Raw genomic sequence first — 13,197 nt, forward strand, 5'->3', positions numbered from 1 at the left:
TTAATAATTTTGCACTTGGAACGCAGTTTATAAATTGTTGGATTGAGCTCCTCTACTTAATAATTCCCAATTCGAGCACTGGACTTGCATCTTTTCAAAAGCGTGCATATTATGCTGAATGGGTTCTTAATAATTTATTTATTGATACAACACAAACAGGGGTGGATGTATTTTAATATAGTTTTTCGATACACCTTCACATATTTTATGCACCACGACCGATAATCACAATACGCTCCGCTTTCGATGAACACCTCGAACCATCATATATTATTGCAATAGGTATATCATATTATAATATACATATTTATATTATACAGCCACACGCGCGCATGCTGTTCGTTTTCATATTAATAATATTATACGTATACTTTATTACCGTTGGGGTGCTTGCTGCGGGTCATTTATACATCGGATACGCGTGGGTTTATCGAGAAATGATGTACAACGATCGTGTGTGATGCATATACACACACACACAATAATAATAATATATAACTCTAGTTTTTATACAAACGGCGGCAGTATTATAGGGTAGTAGTTCGTATTATATATTATTATTTGATATACATTATATCGGCAGCTGTTGTCGGCCGAGCGGGACGAAAAAGCTACACAAAACACGGTATAATCCTGCAGCAGCATCAAATATTATCATTATTATCGTTTCGTTGTTAAATCTCTCGCCGCGGTACCTGAATTATTATTATTATTATTATTATTATGATGTATTCGAGAGCTGCTGGCGTCGAGGGGGACGCGTTTTCAAGTCATTATCAGCGTGTGTATATATATAATAGAATATTGTATATCGGAGCTACACAGTATTAATAATCCGTAATCCTCGCGCCCGTCCGTTCAGTTTTGCGCTCTATTTTTGATACTCGAAAACGGTATATGAATGTATATTATAAAATTACATATATATACATATATATTATTATAATATTTATGTGTATTATTGTTTTTATTTCGCCGACGGGCCAGGCGATTAAATCAACACAGCCGTACAGTAATATGTAATATAACAATGGTTTACATTATTCGGTAGGTACTTATGCTCTGCCCGTAAATATATCGACATTAATTCACCGGTTATAGGTACTCATATTATTATGAAAATGCCTATATATTATACCGCTGCCAATGAATATTTTGATTTATATCCATTTCGTTTGCATAACAATATAATATTATAATTTTTCGTACCTGTAACGTAGGTATATTATGACACAACGTTATTAAATTCGAAAAGTTAACAAAACCATAAAGACCTTTTTATTAGACTGTGCCATTTTCATGGGTTAAACTACTGCAGAGAAGATAATTTGGTAGGAAATGCATTGATTAATGATTTCAGTGCGCTATTCCTTTATGCATTTGTTTTACTTTTTTTTATATTTACTATATTATCCTATATTATAATACCAACAATCTGCATACACCCAACTTAAAAATAACTAAATAAGTAAGTTATCAGTCGATTTGAAACCAAAGTTTTAGTAATTAAAAATTGTTTGTTTAGCATAGATAATATATATAATCATATAAAATAAAATATATTTATTAGTATATTTTTAGTTCATATTATACTATTAATATAAAATAATAACATTAAATGTAACAAATATTATAATACATTCAATATAATTTATATTATTTTATTATAATATAGTGTTCCGCTGTCTTGTTTTCGAAATTACATTGTTAAGAACACTACGCGTGGCGGTTCAGGTCTTAGATGACCCTCACTGCTCAAGATAAATAGTTATGTTGTGGCCTGTGATAGTAATATTGTAGTTCCCCACAACCATCCGACTCAGTGCTGTTGCAACGACTAAGATGGTTTTCTCCATCGGGGGCGCTAAAACTTTACACCACACATACCGCAACATTACTATCTTCACCTTTCCATATATTGGTCGTCATATAAATCGCGTTCGCCAAGACTTTGGTCAGATCCACAGATTAGAAATGTAGGTGGGCACAATGTCAATTTTCAGATTTTAGGATAGTCATTTCCTAGATTACGATAAAACAACCACACTTCACTTTAATTCTATGCATAGTTCATATATACAGTGATGTAAGCGTACTAGGGTTCTTTCTTACAAAAAAAGTTCTTTCTTATTTACCACCATAATCAATACACAGAGTAGATTAATTATAAGTCATTTTTAATAGATATAAAATAAATTGTAAAATGGCAATATTAGTCGATGAGAATCATATACAATTGTATACAATTTCAGTTTTTTTTCCGAGTGAACATTACTGAACGTCGTATATCATGTATTATCACGATTATTACCACGTTTATTACGGCCTGGAGAGGTTCTATTATACAGACGACCTGCTGCAGGTTAAATACTCTAAACGTTGACTAAATTTGAGACTAATTCTATAATTTGTTTTAAGCAATTAAATAAAAACTGTTTGGTAAAAAATAATGTAAAAGGAGATTCCAGGGGTCTGTGATTAATCTTAGTTAAGCCCCTAACCGAACTAAAAACCTGCTACTGCACGCATGGCCGTTAGTATATTTTATCTGTAAAACTGTGTCTTATCGGTCTTAGACGTTATTATAATAATATGATTAGACGAGTATACATGTACTATATTGTATACATATTATAATAAATACGAAGCGGTCACGTGAGGGGCGGGGGAATCGCTGAGCTGAAAGTGCCGCGGCTGTGCCTTTTGTCAGCTGCTCGGTTTTTAACCGTTGTTACCGCACAAATGTAACCGCAACGGCGGCGGTGTCGTGTGAAAATTAGAATATCGCGCGTGTTAAATGGCCTGGAAATGCCTGCGTTATGTGGTGCCACTATATTATGTATATATTACACAGCGGTGCAATAACGTCGCTGCAGCGTGTGTCTGTGCGATTGTGTATAGGTATATGTTACTATAGTGCTGCAGACCATCGCGACCGATACAGTCGTAGTAGTTGTTGTACGGGTAAAAGGGTTGACTTTATTTTGTTTGTTTTTTTTTTTTTTTTCACCCCCGTTCTCTTCTCTTCGGCCCACGACACGTTTTATTAAACGCGAAAGGGTTGGCGTTCGCCCGTTTATGCGATTGTCCCGCCGATAAAAATCAGCAATTAAAGCGCCTTCATTAAGACTCCGGAACACGCAATATATATACGTATACCACCGTAATATGTATGTATGTATATGTCATCCATGTATTTGGACTTGCGCGTCTTCGTTATCACTGCACATAATATTATTATATACTAATCCCGCGGGAGACATGCGATCGGACTATATTTGAATAGAGGGCGAATGAGAATATTTTCGACTCCGCGCGTCGACGTCGTCGTATTTTTATAATATACACACCACACCTATGAATGTGAAAAGGGGCGGGATAGCCATAAAATATTATGCACCAACAAGCCTACTAGAAATAGAAATTAAACATAAGATATAGGTATATGTAAAAAAAAAAAAAAATAAACACTACAAATATTATTATACTGGTATACTGGTGTATACAACTATATATTATTATTATAAAGTTAATACACCTTTTTTTATATAAATTAGGTAGGTAACTAAAAAACAAGAAAGGTGTCTTTGAAAACGTATCTATGAGGGGGGAGGTATAGCACTCCTTCTGTACACATATATCTATATGACCGTCCTTAAATTATATATAGTTTTCGTATCGAATTCGTCAATTAATTTTTATATTATTATACACGATATCGATATGCATACTGCATATTTGTAACTACGTCATATTATTTATTTTCTATTTGATTTTTCACATAGTGGCGTAGTTCATCTGGACTCATTGATCTTTTTTATAATTCTCAATTGACGAGTTTATTACTTTTTGTTTACATTTATATTAGTGTACTTATGTTATTTACATTAATGGGAGGTAGTGGTTTTGAGAAAAATGGCGTTCGATGTTTAAAACATTATGCAATTATTATTCTATACGCTTTGTCCATTGTTTAATTTAATTTAGTTCGGAAAAAATGATACCTTGGAGATGCATTGATTTGATGTACGACAATAATGTTTATTGTATGATGTAAGAAAAAATTGTAATCATAGACAAGTTAATGCTGTTTAGATATACACATACGTCATACACATATCAGTGAGTGACAGTGACTAAAATATGTTATGTATACTGATTTTTTGCATAAAAAAAATAAGTATTATATGTATAGGTTTATTTGTGTAACTGAACAGTTAAACAGTTACAAATAATATAAATAATATTACGTTCAATTTAAATATTATAGATTTAATTTTTTTTTTTTTTGGTAAATACAAAATGTCAACCTGTCAAAAACAGTAAATTCACAAATCACGAGTTGTAAAGTGACATGGTAACTTCCGATTTTATAACAATATATTGCAGTTATGCGATTTTGTTTAAAATAAAAATACATAGAATAGTTAAAAAAAAAAATAAACGCCACTGCAGAATATTGTCTATGTGTGTGTATGCCTTTTTTTACGCATTGAAGGACTGTCCAATTTATACCTAACACAAGTCAGCGTGTATCATTTATATTTTACAATTTGATTACATTTTAGTGTATAGTAGGTAATTAAAGATTTTGCGTCTTAATAATTATTATTATCGAACAGCAAGGATCGACTGCTATAATATAATGTTTTATAATATAATATATATATATATGATTATATAACGTTAGTATAATCGTTAATTTAATGTGCGACAGTATCAATATGATGTTATTACTCTCTACTTTTCGAATGACTTTTTTTACAGCTATATCAACGCTGTACGCCATTATAGTATAATTGCGTCACTCGTATAAATAGTAATTGTCGAAAATAACTGGTGATTTAATTCCGAAACAAACTGTCTTGAGATTAACTTTTTAATTATTATTATATAGTAACCAACTAAAAGTCATTCGATAAACTGCCATAACGTTTTAATGCAATTTTTCAATAATTGGAGTTGTGAACATTTTCACATCATAAACAAGCATCGTGATGATACAGAGTCACGTGGTAAACATTACCAGTATATTGAACAACGCATTAAACCGTTTAGAACGATTAATCTTGATTTATGAGGCGTTCTGAAAAATATTACGACTAAACCCTGCAGCAAGGATAATACTAATCACGGGAAAATGACGTTCACATAAAACAACTTGGGATTTATACTTCCTTTTTCCGGACTTAACGGTTGGCGGAGTTAAGAGACAGAATGGGCCGATCACTATATATTTAGCCATAATATATTGCCGAAGTATTTTTTAAAGGATAAAAGGATATATTTTTGACCGGCCTTTTGAAGCCGAAAATCAGTCACGTGGATATGGTCGGCCAATATTCATTAGGTTCTCGAGCGCAGTCCTGTCGTGTATTAATTTATTATTATTAACATTGACGATTTTTTTCTCGCAAACGAGAAGGGAGTTTTTTAGAGAAATAAAATCCAGAGCATATGAATTATTACAGTAAACGTCGAATGGTATACAGAAGTGCTGTTTCTACCATGCCCTGGCCACCGGCAAACCGTCCAATACGTATAATATATATACATTTTGTTATATAGCCGGGTGCAGTGCTGTTTTTCCTAACCGATTTTAACGTGACGGTAATTTGTTGACACGGGTTGCCTTTTTCCCTATCAACATCAGGCGAGATCCTTTCCCTTCGGCTGTTGCTGCAACGCGTTGCATCAGATGCAGATTAAACCACGGTACGCGATATACGGAGAAAAGTATATAGGCGTCTTCGGTGAGCGAAAAAAAAAATGGGATAAAATCCAAACCGAAAGCATGATTCCTACTATCGGAAACGTGGAAATTGAAAACTCTCTGCAGGAATTTATGGGAATGTCGTCGACAAAGAAGCCAATTTTATTACTCCGCTTATATCAATTTTATATATTTTTTTTTTGTATACGTTTAAAACACGCGTTTTTGTTTATTGGTCATATTTTAAGTTTACGTTGAATTTATTTACAAAGTAATTTTACTCTAAATAATATGTCAATTCATATATTATGATTATTAAGCCGAGGACGTAAAAAGTTTAGACTATTTTATATATAGGTATTATATTTTACCACTGCATTGTATCTAATCGGCTGCAGGCGGATTTCCCACCTAGGTAGGATTTATTCACAAAGCTATAAGCACTAAGCAGGTACACTAAAACCAAAATTCCCCTTATATATAGTGCTCCATTTTATAATTGTTCATACAGTTAGTTTTAGATAAATATACCTATATCGTACTGTTTATAACAAATAACGATCATTTTTCATTATTTAGTATTACCTAGTTTAGTTGTTATATTGTAATATTGCTAATATTATCAAAAATATTAAGACAATATTTTAAAAACAATTTCTTATCTGATCTTTTGACATTTTGGTGAAAATGATTGTTGAAAATTCAAAACGTCATTAAAATATAATATTGTTTTAACGATAAAATAAAATAATTAATCTTTTAAAATATTTTAAAATTAATTTAAAATAAATAGCCTGTATAATATAACTATATTAATTGTCTCTAAATAAGAAATAATGCTTAACATTGTTTAATAACAATATTATTACGTAAAACATATCGTTTGACCTAAAATTCAATGGTTTATAATATTACACCTATAGTAGGTAATAATAATATTGTATACATTTTAATAATACAGTAATAGAAAATTATTCAAGCTTTAATGGATGGATTAATAAGTGAGAATTCGTGGTAATACCCGAGTTTGGTTACTTTCTTAAAAACCTATGTTTGAATTTGGTTTTGCCTAGGACAGTATTGGAACATAAATATCACTCTGAAAAATGTTGCCTCGGTACGATAGTTTCTACATTTTAAACAGACTAAGTAATATTTTGACTCAATTTGAGCTGTACTAGTTGTTTTAATTTTATAGGCACTTGTTATAAAATAATGTATTTATATATTAACTTGGTAATTTGTAACTAAGTTTTAAATTATCACTTCTGTTGTAGGTACGCAGAATAAATTGTATTAAGTACCTATACCTAGCGTCCTAGCTATATACATAGTTTCGTGCAGAGTATAGTGTACAGTGAACTGTAGGTCTTAATAATTATTACAACCATTGAATATACCTATTAGTGTATATTATTATAAAATTTTGTTGATCTGTTTCCGCTTGTCTAATTTTTATATGGGTGATACTATAATATATTATATTAAAGTCTCTATTTGAATGTATCAGAGAAATGGTGGTGCGCTGGGCGGATTAAACAGTATATTCTTGTTAGTTCATATATGAATTTCCATTCACAGCAATACAATCTAGGTACGTAATACGTTTATTTTAAAATGTTTAAATAAATATATAATTTTAATATTGTGTTATTATGATTACTTATTCAAAAATAAAATAATTCCATTTGTAAAATTTCATTATAACTTATATAGATATAGCTATTGTCTGAAACTAAACTTAACCCTAGGTATATAGCTGATCACTCAAAATATACGACACCGTCGACACTATTATAATTTGTTCTTGAACCAAATACATTAAAATTTTTTTTTGTTTTCTATTTTTAGTTTGTACCTATACTTACTATCGCATAAAATAAACCCTACTAAACTTTACGGTCGTTGTATTTATCTCAATAACATAATGTTTGCAAAACATAATATATATATATTGGCATTTATGTGTGAATATGACGTCAACAATATCACGTAAAGGTAATTTAAAACTATGCAGTCAGAACTCAGAAGTAAATACATGACACTAACCTAACCTATGTGTGTTAAACATATTTTATTGTACTCTTTTGAATATTTTCATCGATCTAAGCAATAATATTATGAGTTTTCAGCGTAGGTACATCTTGTCGAAAATATTTAACATGCAGCAGTAAGATATGACGAGATCTCCGTCACACACAAACTAAAAATTAAATCTGTAAATCCACTAGAATTAGTTAGTCAGTAATTATACCATACTTGGTTACGAAATAAAAAATATTCAAAATCGAAATATTGCCAAAGCACATATATTATAATGTTTTCAAGAACCGAAACCGATATTTTGAAGTAGGTAGAGGTTTTGGCGGTTCTATGATTTTATTTTTTTATATCGACCACTATTCTATATACTCTATGCCTATTTGAATTATATTAAAAATTAGGTAAAAATTTTCAAGATTTAAATATAATAACAATCTGCAGACATAAAATATACTATACACTTACTTTTATTAACAAAATAAATGTATATAATGAACATTTTCTATATTTGAGAAAAATAAGTTGGTATGTATATTATGGTAATGTTTAAATTTGAAATTTATGACAAATGAAATGAACAGATTTAGACCTTTAGTCCCTAGACATCTAATTCCCGATATTATAGGATAATAAATTTAAAAAAACCGTAAAAATTACTTAAAAAAATTTTTTTTACAATTGAAAAACAACCCACGCTTAATGTTATCGAAAAACTAATTTTTAACATTTAACACAAAATAATATGAAACAAATTGTTTCTCACTGTCAATGAAAGCTGCAGAACGATACAACACTAAAATGTCTAACTCGCGTAAAACAAATTTGTCGAATTGATGGTGCAAAATGCAAGTATACAATAAACTTGTAACATAGAGTAACGTAGTGATACATAATACACATTATACATGATCAAGATAAACGATATATAGAATAATTGATAAACGGATTAACGAATGTAATAAATAAACGTTGCGAACCCGAGCCCTGCATTGTTGTATATTAAACGCCATTCATAATTTACATTTCAGATACCGCTATGGTAGCTGGTATAGCCTGGTATACAAATAAGTGTTACAATTGTAAGTGGTCACCTCGAAACGTTGAATTTAACCGGTATTTCGGTTTGTACTGAAAATACTCCCAGCTCTAATACAGGGACTAAAATATGTATTTCGGTGTCCAAAAATATTCGGATACTAAATGTATCTGGAAACCGGCGACAAGGGCTATGCCACGGGCACAGAAATGCTAAGGTCGCAAAACCCAACGTCAATAATAGTTGTAATTTTTTTTTATGAAAAAATCGTATAACATATTTTTTTAATCATATAATTATATAACTACATAATTAAAGCAATATTTTATAATGATAATTAAATATATTGTAATACAAAATATTGTCGAACGATTCAAAAAAATAATGGCCATGTATTTGTGAAACTTAATAATATGTTATTAATAGTATAGGTTATATTATTACGGTAATATGTATACCAGTAGAATTAAAATCAAACATACAAATTTAGGTATTGAAAAAAGGAGTATAGGTAAAATATGCCCACAACGTGTTTAAATAGTAAAAGCATAGAGCACAAAAATCGTCACACAATAAATTAAAATTTAAAATTTCCCATTACTATAGAGGTACGTAGATCTCACCTGATCGGTCCCGGTTCCGTCCACGTGACTTTATTGCTATAATAATAATATTATTAAAATATAAATATTTGTGTTATAGTTTTGCGAGTCTATGCCGCTCTGGACGCGTGAGTTTGGCCGTCGGCTGTGTCGTGAAGGTGTCTCGTGGAGGCGCAGGCCGCGTGCCGTCCAAACAGCGTGCCGGCGGTTACTGCGGTCCGACTCGCCACCGTCGCGCACTTTCGCCGAGGCCCACACGATGGGCGTTACCCCGGGGACGGCGAGCGCGGGCGCCTTGGCACGCTCACGCTCCGCCCGGCTGGCCCACGTGCACCCGCGGCGCCGCGGACCATCTCGCGCCGGGTGACCCACATCCGGCGGTTCCCGTGGGCGAGTTTTCACCCAGTACCCGAGTTTCGGGGCGCCTCCTTTTCACCCGCCCAGACTCTCCCCGTTACCAACCACCCCCCACTCAGCCTGTCCAGAATTCCCCCCACCACCTACACCGCCGTGGGGGGGTGCGCGCACTCCCTGCCACACACTCGCGCACACACGCACACAGTCGCGCGAGCGCGTTCGCTCACCTCTCCGCCTACCGTTTTTTTTCTTTCACCGACGACCGACTTATTTTATCTTTACGATGTTTTACGAACGACTTTATAATAATGTAATGCACTTATTATACGATGTCCATTATATTATATTATGTTATAATAATATATTGTTGTATTATTATCTTTCGTCTCGGTGACCGTCGCGTATAATGTTTCCGTTCCATTCGAAAGTCTATTATATTATATACTTTAAATGACCAACGGTCGCAATTTATTTTCCAAAGATTTTTTCTAATAAAATGTCCTCTTTTATCTCACTGCATATAACAATAACCAGAGCCCTACTTAGGAATTTTGGGATACAAAACTAATTTTTGGTAACCAATTTAATTCGTTTTATAGGAGGGGTGGAAATATCCTTTTAGTCCAAAAATTCTACTTAAAATACCAACAAGAAATTAGTGTTTATAGATAGTTTATGGTATCTAGAGGGACCACGGCCCCTATGCCCCCCTAAGTAGGGCTCTGCTAATAATAATATATATAATACTAATTGATACCGTGCACTTCGTTTCCCGTAAAATGTAACAACTCCATATGACTCAAACTTTGTTCAATTCGTTTTTAATATTCGGTGTATGGTGTTAAAAATGTATCTTAACTTTTCTGTTGCCTGGAATAATAATTCTGATTCGCAGCAGTATATTATCAGGTAGACGATTTACCCGCGGTATAGATCGCGGACCCCGTGTTGTTTGTACGTAACTTTATAATTTAAGTCTTAAGTATCAAAGTTATACCAAGTATGTCACTGAGCTCCTCCTAAACGGTTGGAATAATTGTGAATGCCGAGTCTGCCAACCAATAATTTGGTTGCGAAGACGTGGCATTATTTTATGTACGTAACTTATATGTGAGTATAATACGCTCAATATTTACGTAATTGCGATACATATAATATCAAAATACAGCTGAATTGACGGCAACCAATAATAATTATTATTATAATAGTTTTAAGACCCATGGCAACCATTTATAAACAAAAATTTCCACCGTAAATTTTTAAATCTCCGTTTGAGCACATCCCCTGGTTGGACCTAGGGAATGATTTGTGAATCTAAACAATCCGGGGCGTCACCCAACCGCATACAAAAAATATCATCAAAATCGGTCCAGCCGTTTAGGAGGAGTTCGCTTACAAACACGCACGTACAGTAGAATTATATATATAAAGAAGATAATGTGTTCGGCCTGAATCCGAAACGCGTCAAAAAATTACAACTTTTGATTTAGCAAGCCATATTCTACTATAAGATTATTTGTCGGAGTGGCACGGTTATCGCGTGGAGGTTATGCATAATACGATAATAATATTGTAATGGTGTAAGACACCATTACCGTATTTCTATTTTATCATTTTAATAAACGTTTATGCATATTAATATACCTGGGACTGCCAGACGAGTGTGTCATATTTCATTCATAGTGTTTTATCACAGAATTCCGTCATATATAGGTATAACTATTTTGATTAATTAACAAAATGTATAATAATAATCATTCGGCTTACTAGATATATACGTAGGTATGCCGAACTAGTCTTGTTCTATCACTTACCCCGTGTATTGCTACCAGGTCATCGGTGATGTAAAATATACATTTCAATAAACCTACGTTAAATTATTGGTATAACTAAGACGTGCTTTATCTAAATCTAACATCCAAATCATCTCCTTTATACCGGGGTTTGGTATTATAATCTGTCACTTCGGATACAAAGTACTTATACTAGTGATAATCAATGTTTTTTTATTGTTACCGTAATATACAACGTAACAATATAATAGTATAATTATTATAATTATAGGTACAATAGTCAATAATAATTAACAATCTTCTTCTTCTTCTTTATGTAATTATATTATAATATTATTATTATAAATTATATTATTACATAATTATGTACAATGTACCTATAAAAAAACTATTGTGAGATTTTTAGTACTCATTCGGTAACCTCAGAAACTACTGAACCAATAAAATTGGCACCAACTTTTGCACACGTCGTATTCTTTGAGACTCGAGTATTGTACTTAATGTATATATAGGCCATCATAATAATATCAACAGTATTCAATCAAATAGTCTCTTTTAAGAGGCGATGCAATTTTCGGTATGCATTTTGGATGCACCACTACGCGGTCCTCGTGACCTCGTTCAATCGTTTCGATAACGATTCCTCATTCGAAGTAGGTATGTAACGCGTTTCTGCTAGAAAATACCTATACTGCTTTTTTAAGATCGAAAAATCTTACCATTTTCCACGTTTAACTCGTATGGCGCCAATAGAACGTCTATTATTTTCTAAATCCAGTATTTTCTTTTCATACTATTCTTTTTAAACGAACGATTTCCTATTCTCCGTCCGTTTTTTTTATTTTTGTCTCTTTTCTTTTCTAGAATTTATTACTTTATATTAGAAAATATTATTATCAACGGACATCTGTTTACTTCTACCTGAAATTTAAACATATAAGAATTCGTACGAAAATACATATACAATAAAACGTCTTATAAGTACCTACCTTTTACCCATGTATTATTAATTTATAGTAAAAACGTTGCCTTAGAGGTACAGTGCGCCAGTGCAGCGTTATACACTCCACGAATTTTACTTGTCTAATTTACCGTGAATACTTTGAACTATTTGTATTTCCATAACCTATTCAATATTTGTTCAATGATATGAAAGCATACGATAATTATAAAAAAAGTTTCTTACTTTAGGATTATTCTATAAATCTTTTTTTTGTTTTTCAAATTATTGGTACCCAGCTATAATATTATACAATTTACAATAGATAAAGAAGTAGCTTAAAATAATTAATTATATTAAACATAATGTTATTTATTTATTTTCCTGAAACAGACTTTCTTTCTACTTTGTTTTCTGGGTCAGGTGTATATACAAGGTGTTCAACAAGTTTGGTAACGGCCGTTAGACCAATAACTAACCTTGATAAACGATAATATGATATAATAATTTAATGAGATGTTTAAATAATTTACCCAAATAAATAAATATAAATGTGCAGTACCGTTATATATTTTATTACTATATTATGTAGGTATACAAATATATAAATAATAGGTAATTAAAGCGTTAAGCGTTTCCAAATTTTTTAACCCTATCAAATATGTTTAATTTAGTGCATAAATAACGATGGAATTACACATTGTAGCCATATT

The 13,197-nt window shown here is 32.0% G+C and overlaps 1 protein-coding gene across 2 annotated transcripts in view; it reads right to left on the bottom strand.

Annotated features, from left to right (window-relative positions):
- LOC100161445 (LIM domain transcription factor LMO4.2) overlaps positions 1 to 9,618 on the bottom strand; it is a 69,592-nt gene extending 59,974 nt beyond the window's left edge. For both annotated transcript variants that reach the window (XM_001949588.5, XM_008185599.3), the window contains exon 1: positions 9,416 to 9,618. The gene's annotated coding sequence lies outside the window, so the exon portion shown is untranslated. The remainder of the gene's footprint in view (positions 1 to 9,415) is intronic.
- Positions 9,619 to 13,197: the final 3,579 nt, after the last annotated feature.

The sequence above is a fragment of the Acyrthosiphon pisum genome, chromosome A1 (assembly GCF_005508785.2).
Source record: "Acyrthosiphon pisum isolate AL4f chromosome A1, pea_aphid_22Mar2018_4r6ur, whole genome shotgun sequence".
Taxonomy (NCBI): domain Eukaryota; kingdom Metazoa; phylum Arthropoda; class Insecta; order Hemiptera; family Aphididae; genus Acyrthosiphon; species Acyrthosiphon pisum.